The sequence below is a fragment of the Mus caroli genome, chromosome 5 (genome assembly GCF_900094665.2).
Source record: "Mus caroli chromosome 5, CAROLI_EIJ_v1.1, whole genome shotgun sequence".
Lineage (NCBI taxonomy): Eukaryota > Metazoa > Chordata > Mammalia > Rodentia > Muridae > Mus > Mus caroli.
Genome location: NC_034574.1, coordinates 62,658,824 through 62,669,092, shown reverse-complemented (window position 1 = coordinate 62,669,092; position 10,269 = coordinate 62,658,824). Strand labels below are relative to the sequence as shown.

At 36.4% G+C, this 10,269-nt stretch overlaps 1 pseudogene; it reads right to left on the bottom strand.

The window, feature by feature from the left end:
- Positions 1-8,060: 8,060 nt before the first annotated feature.
- On the bottom strand, positions 8,061-8,738 carry LOC110295454 (annotated as a pseudogene).
- Between the last annotated feature and the right edge of the window lie 1,531 nt (positions 8,739-10,269).

The window sequence follows — 10,269 nt, the reverse complement described above, 5'->3', positions numbered from 1 at the left end:
CACTTTGTAGACCAGGCTGGCCTCGAACTCAGAAATCTGCCTGCCTCTGCCTCCCGAGTGCTGGGATTAAAGGCGTGCGCCACCACGCCCGGCAAGTATATGCTCTTGATGACCTATAAAGTACTTTAAAAATTAAATCAAATTAATTTCTTGCAAAAGTAATGGTAGAGGAAAACAAAAATGGAACTGGGTCAGCACTATAACGCGGATAATGTTATTGAGTCAGGGAGAAAAAACCCTACATGCTATTGAATTTGCCCAAAAGAGCGGATCTTCAACTCCAGTTTTCTTTCACCAGACTTTATATTCTCCTTTCTTTTGTTCTCTCCTTGTAGCCAGTGCATGGGGAGTAAATCCCTGGTTGTTTTTGAATTTCATAGTTTTCTGTGGGTCCCTTGACACTTGAGGCAGTTTCCTCTGGGTCATTTAGTGAAAGATATGATTCTTTCCTGTACTTAAAAGAAAAATTCTACCAGGGTGCTGTCTACTGCTTTCAGTCCAACCTTGACTCTTTTTTTTTTTTTTTTTTTTTATTACATATTTTCCTCAATTACATTTCCAATACTATCCCAAAAGGCCCCAGGTCCTACTCTGTGAAAGGCTGTCAGTTATTTTGGTCATATAAAGACCTCTTCAGAATAGCTTTTTGTCTCTTTTTTTTTGTAGTCCTTTAGAAGTGCACTGAATGTAATTAAATTACAGAAGTAACAAGGTTTCTTCTGTAACAGGATCACAGGGGTTTTCTGTCTTCACTGATAGAGATTTGGATGTCATGATTTCATATAGAAGAGCTTCGATCTATCTTCCCCCACGCCCTGCTTTCTTTCTTCCTATCTATGATACATGGACAGAAGTGAGTTTATTCATTTGTTTTTACAGTTCAGGGTCTCTATCTTCTATCACACAACACCAGCTCCATCGCTTTATCGTTGCATCTACACCAAATAGGTCTTAGTGTTGTCTTTTTTGATTTAAATGAATTGGGTGCTTTTCAGTGACACAATAAACTGTATTGTCCAAATTGTACCAAGTTTGCCTTTTCTGTGGACTAGCCATCTTTGTACACAAAGGAAGAATTTGTCTTTTTCTAAAAAAAGAATAAATTTAAAAGTATTTTATTACATTGTTTTTCCTTCAAGTACTATATAGTTAACTTATCTATTCTAGCATTATGTAACTTCATGATTTTTCGAAACCAAAGTATACGCAATGACACAGAGAAATTACTGAACTAGACTATGCCATGGGCAGAAAGAAAGATTTACTGAAGATCAGAGGGCCAAAGGGGTGGAGAGTGAGGAGATTCTGTATAACAGTCCGCAGGGCAGGATTATGGGTTGATACTGATGCTGTCCTGGATTAATACAGAATGATTCAAAACTCTGTACTCTTGCAAGAAGTAAATGACATTTGGGGGACGATTAAGAATGTTTTAGGAGATTAAGGGAGTTCCTGGTGACACAATCCACCTTATGAAATCTGCTTTTTCTAGTAAACAGAAAACTTGTTTACTTGATTACAATTCTTCTGTTTATCTAGCCAGAGTGCTTCTGTTTAGGGCAGGATCATGAAGACTGTCATTTTATGGAAAGGAAGTCTTTGGACCTGACATAGATCCTGGTAATTAATTTTGAACTACACCGTTAAATTTAAATTATGCAACTTTCATTTTCTCCTATTCATGGGGAGAAAATTTATACAAGAATTTCATAAGGACACTTTCATGTTGGCAGGGTCTGGAGACTGTGTCTGATAGCAGCTTTTTAATTATCTTCAACTTAAATGAAAGAGGACTGAACAGAGTTTTCATCTGAGAGAAGTTAAGAAAAAAAAGGTTGGTTAGGGATTAGAGAGAGAACAAAGAGTACTGCATGGGAGGCTTGTCTACTTCCCGGACCAGATAAAACAAAACAAAACAAAAAAAAACAACAAGAAACAAACAAACAAACAAAAAAAAACAGAATTGTCATCCAACATTCAGAGATGGCAGCTATAACAAATGCAGGAAACTACAGCTTCAGGAAGGAACTTTTGAAGACTAATGTTCTTCTGAACAGTGAAGTATCCAGGAACAGTGATGTCCCGGGAACAGTGAGCCCCAAGCCTTGAGTGACAGACCAAGAGAGTCTCTTGGGTAGGCTGTTGAACTTAACTACCTTGGCTGTGTTTCAACATTTCAGCTAGTCCTCTCCAATTATCTCACAGCTAGAATCAGCATGCTAGCTTGAGTGAGTTACCTGAAATCAAAGTTTTTGAAACTTAGGCTACCTATCTCAAGTATGTCTGTTGCCTGTCTTGTTTATCTTGTTTTCCTAGAGCCAGGCTTAGTGAACCAGACATAGCAACTGCTTTTCAACTGGCTTATGTGAGAATTTTTAACACCCTGATGACTGGGAAAAACATACAGTCATATGTTGGGACCATAATGGAAACATTTCAAATCTGTAGACTGAGAATAAAGATGTTGGGGAACTATCCACTGAAAGTGGTGTGGACATTGCCCCCCTGATTGCTCGAAGGCTCTGAGTACCTTCAAAAGTTTGGCCTTATTAATGTTCTACCATGGAACAGGAATGGACACACAAAGCCCATTTGTACCTCCAGATAAATATTTAAATTTTCTGTCATTGATACACAGATATACACTGAGGTGCATATGTGTACATGTTTACACACACACAGGCACAAACTTCCCAGCTAAATTCATTGTTTCTACCAGTTAGACTCCACTAGCATAATTTCTTTGGCCTGTGGTTGAGTCGAGATTTATTCTTCTCATGAAAAGACAATGCAGCAGAAGAGTCTTAGTGTTCTATTGCTCTGAAGAGTCAACACGGCCATGGCCACTCTTTTAAAGGAAAACATTTAATTGGAGCTTGGCATACAGTTTAGTTTGTTATTATACTTCCTCTGATAAGGGCACATCTATTCCAACAAGGGCCCACCTCCTAATATTTATCAAGTAGCACAACGCCCTAATATCCAAATATTCAAATAAATGAGCCTATGAGGGCCATTCCTACTCATAAGGAGGGACAAATGGATCCCAGTACTAGTTCATTTGGTCTCTCTCTCCTCCAAACATATCCTCCCAAGCCTTCCTATACCACTTTTCTCAGAGCATTCTAGCACAGTTCCAAATGGATTATTTTAGCATGGCTTTCTGATGTATTCAGTCTTTCCCAAAGACCTTTTAACTGAAATTTGCAGACTATCATTGCTCAAAAGTAATTTATACTATAAAGTGAGTTTAACATACTATTGTTTACAACTATGGAAAGATTGAACTTCTAATTGGCTCAGCTGCCAAATTTGAGAACTCTTAGAAAAACATACATGAGCAGAAAGTCTATTCCAGAATTTAAAAATTAAGATCTATCTATATATGTACACACACACACACATAATATTTTAATTTTCAAGGATAGAGAACTTTTTTTTCAGTTTTCTACTGTTGCTGTAGTGTGGCCTTATAAACTCTACAGTATGGGCAAGACAGAAAGTCAAAATCTTATTACTCTGAAATATTGACTTGCATTGTGTGATCAATATTCTTCAAGCTTATCCATCTCTCCTTTTCCTGTTTGATTGTATAAATATGTTCACACAATTTGTTTATATTTTATAGAAAGATGTGTTATAGTATATAATTCTATGTAAATAAAACTATGGCAGCTTTGCATAGTGTGTTCCTTTTGGACCCCTGGTGGCTCTGTGTACGGAAGAGCATTGTCAGAGGAAAACAAATGGAGCCAATTTGTTAGCATGCATAATACAAATTTAAACTCTGAGACTGATGATAATTTCCTTAGAACCCTTATAATATTCTTAATGGAAATTAATGTTTTCAAGGTTTGTGCACATACTCAGAGACAATGTTGGCCACTTGTCTTAGTGTACATTAAGTTAGGAGAATTTAGTACCTAATAAAATGGTTTTTATGACATTTGCATAATTATATTCACATCTATTAAGTGTTCAGGTTTCATAATTTCTTTCCTCATGTTCAAAAGGGATGCATTATTGGGTGAAATAAATGATAAATTTAGAAACAACAAATTCAGAAAAATAAATTAAGTCTGAGTAAAATTGTCCCAGTGTTTAATTGTTTTATGACATTTTGTCAGAAGTCAGTGTGGTGGCTTTTGTTAGTAATCCTCACATTTGGAGGCTGTGTATATGGGAAGATTATTCTGACATTAAAAGATAAAATCCTTTTATGGATAATCCAAGAATACACTGTGTGCTGTGAAGTGAGCCAGTCTCAGAAAGGCAAATATCATTCTCACTTCTACATATAGAGTTTATAGTTCATCTTCAGAAGTTTAGAGGGAGTATTAGTTACCAATATCTTGGACAAGTAGACCAATGAGGAGTTGTGGAAATGTTATAATTTGAAAGACTTTTTTTTCCTTAACGTTTGATAGCATTTAAAAGTGGTCTATTTCATATTTTACACATTTATTCATTTATAGATTAATTGCACTGTCATGAGGGAATGCAGGTTTTCATCCCATCTTAGAGAAATAGTTGATATTCTTTGTGGCTGAATTCAAGGTACTGTTTGAAAAGTTTTATAAACAAGATATGAAAGGACATTCTTTGCTCTGTATAAGCTTTCCTACCTATGAGCTATTCAGTCTTTCTTAACTTCTATTATTATTTTTAAATTACTTTTGCTCAGTTATTTCATCTGAGATTAAAGGGCATAAATTTTCCTATTAATATTATGTTCTTCCTTCTCCTTTTCTCTTTTTAATCCATCTCCTTTCTTCCATTCTCACTTTCCCATTTTTGCTCTCTCTATCATCTTTCTCTTTGTCTTTCTTCAGCACTGAGACTGGACCTCAGGTCTTACACATGCTCAACACATTTAACTACTATACTGCCCCCCTCTGATTCATTTCCTTGTTGCTTTTACTCATATATTTCAATTGATCACCTCACTCACTAGATCTTCTTTGCTTTAATATACAAATAAGTATATTTTACCAGAAGACCATGACCAATTTTAGGAAAAGTAATGATCCTAATTTAAGTTTCCATTTCCAGAGGTATCAAATTTGGAGAACAATCCAGAAGAGACATTTAAATGTCTGAGCAATGTATTGTTCAAAGCATAGTCACTCAGAATAAAATAAACTGCCCCCTAGAGTTCAAATAAGGCACAAAGCTTAGTCACTGGTTCATTATTCTCCTTTTAGATTTTGCACTGGCTTTCAGAAACTTTCCACTCTTCACGAGGCAAGAAACGTTGGCTTCTAAAATAGAAAGAATTCATGTTTGAGGATGTGTAGCACCAGGATGCATAATTTATCCATTCTATTTTTGTCTGCAGCATAAATTGTTCTTTTGGAAATTGTTTAAAACCATTGATATATGGTCATCACCATAATCATTATTCAATATTTACTGAACATGTGCCAGAATCTATGTAAAAGGTTCTGCATCCGAAGCATATTAAACAGAGAAAACAGCAGCGCTCAGCAAAATGTTAACTGTTGTTGCCCTTTCCTTGGAATCTTACCAAGACTTTGGGAAAACTCATAATTTGTTATAAACAATACATGTACCCTATTTAATTAAAATCTAACTAAATTATGTATTTATGAGAAAGTCATGGAACTAGCTCCTCCTCGAAATTAATTATGAGACTTTTGAACTAGATTAAATATTATGTGCAATAAATGTTTTTTTTCTGTTTTTTTTGTTTGTTTTGTTTTGTTTTGTTTTGTTTTGTTTTGTTTTGTTTGTTTTTCGAGACAGGGTTTCTCTGTGTAGTCCTGGTTGTCCTGGAACTCACTTTGTAGACCAGGCTGGCCTCAAACTCAAAAATCTGCCTACCTCTGCCTCCCAAGTGCTGGGATTAAAGGTGTGTACTACCACTGCCTAGCCAAGGGACATAAAATCTTGAAAGAGCTTTCTTACCCATCTCTTCCAGAGTATAGACAAAATAGGCTTGTTAGTAACCACTACACAGTGACTTAGCAGAGTGGTATAGCATTTTATGTGAGAAGACAGTATGGATATGGGAAAAACATTTATGAAGTATGTTTCCAGGATGCTGTCAATGTCCTGAGACTTTTCATCTCCAAGGAGGGTCCTCCTAGGTGGTGTTGTGTTTTTCATTGTGTTGTTATCTAATCACAACACAGTGGAGGCATTCTCAGTAGATTGTTGTTTGAAATAAAAAAGGGAAATTAAAGATAAGAAACACAACCATCTACATCAAAAGAACAACTATTTCTTACAAAATCTCAGGCTTTTCACAGTGTGGGTGCACACACACACACATACACACACACACATACACACACTCATACAACTTCTGAGAAGGGATCTGAGGCATTGAATGTTTGAACTGGATCCATTGCCATCATGAATAATACTAAATATCTCTGGAGGGGGAAAGGGGGACTTACTAGCAGTTTTCCTGGGGACCTTTCTTCCCATATTAGGTAGAGTATTGCAGCATTAGGTAAGAGAAATGGACAAAACTACTGTAAACTCATAGAGAAGCTTCACAAGAATTTCAAAAAGATGACTGCCTTAAAGGAATTGGGGCTTTTTGTTGGGGGCATACAGCTTGGCAAATGAAACATGAACTCATTCCTGCTTGTGTTGTCTATTTAACATGATACCCTTGTGCTTCTGAACAACCCATACAGTAGCATGTGGAAACAGGTCATAGAAGAAAAGTAACATAAAAATGAATTATTATTGCTTTTGGATCTTTTGGCCTTAACTTTTGGTTCTAACTATTTCACCTTTGTTCTCTTGAAAGCATTGCTAAGTAAATGTATCAATTTACAGTGTAATAGCCACTACTGTGAAACCTAGGTAGGAGATATTAACATTTCTTACTGTATTTTCCCATGCCTACTAATCTGACAGCTGAAGGAAGAAACATTTCTTGGTGTCTGGAAATCTGTGAGCCAACCTCAAATACCAGGAGTGGTCAATGGGTAGGTTATTAATAAATATAAAGAGCAATAATAATTATTACAGGGATATGAAAGGCTCTCTTCTTTTTTTAAACATTTATAAGATATATTTATTATTTTTTCTGACCAAAGTGCAATGATTTTCAAAATCTTTTAAAACAAGTAACCATGAAAAACATATTCCAGAAAATAAAATACAAATGTGAATTTAACCATTAGATTGCTTTATCTAATTTACTCTAACTCTATATTTAGTCTAAGAAAACAAAACAAAAAAAACTTTGAACTATTATTAAAACAAGAAGTGAATCAAATTACTAAAAACTAGTGAATGCGTGTCAAGAGTCTACTGGTAGGAACTCTTGTTACATCAGTTTATGATGACTAGTCCTGTGTCACAGAGCACAGGAATACGAGTCACTACTTGTGACCCTTGCCCCACAGACTATGTCAGCAGAAAGCTGACAATCCTGCCCAGGCTGTGAAGCCCCTTCCCCTGACTCAAACCTTGAAAGCAAAGACTATGCCCTATCACACAACGTTGCACAAACTGTAATAAATCAGTCTCTAAATTTTAACTTTCAACAGGAAATGGTCAGTCATCTGATAAATAGAGCGTTGCTAGGAGTCCATTTTATGAGTATGTTTACTAAACACCTTGCGCAAGAGCCAGCTACACATAAAATTCCTTTAAATTTGGTCTACAAATTAACTTAGCAGGTTGAAAATTTTAAATGTGTAGCAAGATGAAGTGGAAATCCCAAATCCCAACACACTGCAATTACAAAAGGGATATACATGCATACTAAAAAAAAATTTAGCTCACTGAAGGCACAGACATAAAAGGGATAAAAGGGGTAATACAAACAAGAATTAGTTGATACCCTTCTTCATTTTGTGAGCACCATAATACCTAAAATGATTTAAACCTGAATTCACTGTGTACTGTGACCACAAATTAAAAAAAAAACCACATAAATGAATTTTTCTTACTATATATTTCTAGATATTAATTGAGATGTAATTTTGAAAGGTTAAAACTGCCTTAAAAGGGGCTGTGATAGCAGCTATCAAAGCAATATTCAAGCATGATTTCAAAGATGTCTTCAGGGTTAGTTAGCCTTCCTTGCCAAAAATCTTCACAACTTCACCAAAAACTTCAACAGACTTAGAAGCATCTATCTTCTTGACTTTCCCCATTTCTTCATATAAGTCAATAATTGGTTTTGTTGATTCATGGTAAGTGTGAATTCTCTTTTCCAAGCTCTCTGTTGTTGTAACTCCTACCACTACTTTTTCCCCTTTCAAGACATCGTTCAATACAGATCTCATTATTACAGTCAAAAACAGAACAAAAGATACATCTGCTTTTCCATCCATGGTTTTGTTCCAACCTTGAAGTTTGTCTTGATTTCTTGGAAATCCATCAATCAAGAATTTATTCTTCTGAGCATTGGCAGCCATTGTTTGGTTCATTTCCCTCTTTAATAAACTGATGGTTATCTCAACTGGTACAATCTTTCCTTCTTTAATGTACTTTTCAATAAGTTCACCATACTGTGAGTCTGGATTCTTCCTTTCATCACGAAGAAGCTCTCTTGCAGAAAGGTATGTGTAGCCATATTTCTCGACAATGCGCGCGCACTGGGTCACCTTGCCCGCACAGGGCCTGCCCAAAACAAACACAACCAACGGCTTCATGAGGTGGAGAGGGAAGACTCGCAGTCTGCGGGTCAGCGATGGGCATCTCGGGACCAGGACGTGTGGCAGCAGGCGACGACTGCTGCTCAGCATACAACGCGCCTCTGACAGTGGCCGGCACGGTGAAAGGCTCTATTCTAAGAAGATGTTACACCCTTGTGTAGCATGTATTGTGGTCCACCTCGATGAGCAGGTGACTCCCAAGTCTTCTTGCGAACTATGGTGCCTTCCATAGTTCGCTGTCCTGCTGGATCGAGGTCACTTTTACTAAGTATAGAATAATTTAATAAAATTAAAGGAGGAACACATCCTATCACTGAACTACTAGGACATTTACTGCATCTCCTCTGGTCTAATCTTGATAAAGCCTGTCACCATCATTCTCAATGTGATGCTTTTTGCAGCACATGAGTTATAATACCTCTTTCAGCAGTGCGCTTGACAATCATCCTTAACTGCTTTCTCTTCAGGTCTTCTGTTTTTCTGGCTGGGTCATCAAGAGTGAGCTCAGCCTTTTCTTTGCAGCTGTCAGATCCTCATTATTCTTTGCCCTGTCTCTTGTTCAGGTAGAGATACCTAGCTCTAGTTTTTATAAAAGAGACATTGAATATTAAAATGCATTTAGAGTAAGAAAGGAGCCTTTAGGATGCAATTCTTTATTATCTCTATTATCTATTATGTGCTTCCCCTACTCTAATGGTTTATCAAACGACTGAAACCCAATCGTCAATGCTGTTAATGTTTTAAAACAATTTATGCAAATAGTTTACAAGAATAATATTTGTGTTCATCATGTTCTTGAACAGCATTTTCCATATGTTCATTCATTCATTTGTTCTGTATTCAAAGATTTACTCCTTATTTATCTTCTGCTATGAAATTTTCAAGACACATCAGGGAAATGCAAGTCATTTTCAGGCCTGGGGAAAGTTTCAGAAATGTAAGTATCTCTAACCATGGCTGATTAAGGTGCAGGTTACAGAAATCGCAAAGGGAGAGGGTATGAACAAGAATGGAAAGTAACTAGACACTGTTCCGCTCTGCTTTCCTGCTGGTCTTGAGATTCCAGTTACAGTTGGTTGAAAACATGGGGATAGGGATGAGCTGACATTAGGAGTTCAAATCTCTGTACATGGGAAACTAGCTAAAGAGCATACTAGGTTCACACATTTCTGAAACTGTACTCATAAAGTTTAAGTTTCTACCACCCTCAGCTTCACATATCCCTTTTCATCCGTCCCTGTGGATCTAACTTTCACAGGAGTCACATCATTACTACTCTGACATATTACTAGTTAGGGGCATTTATAAAAACAAGTGGCAGTTTAAAAATAAATCACTCTGACCTTCATTCTGTTTCCTAAAAACAGAAAACAGAAAACAAAGTTTCTGCATGAAAAACATCTATGTACTAGGAGGAAGGGTGACATCTTTATATCCAAGACTTCAAAGTTACAACTGCAATCATGTTGCACATATTTTGTTTATTAGTAGTATTAATTATTACTGTTTATTAAAGCCAGAATATCAAATAACCCCGTTAAAAATGGGGCTCAGAACTGAACAAAGAATTCTCACCTGAGGAATACCGAATGGCAGAGAAGCACCTGAAAAAATGTTCAAC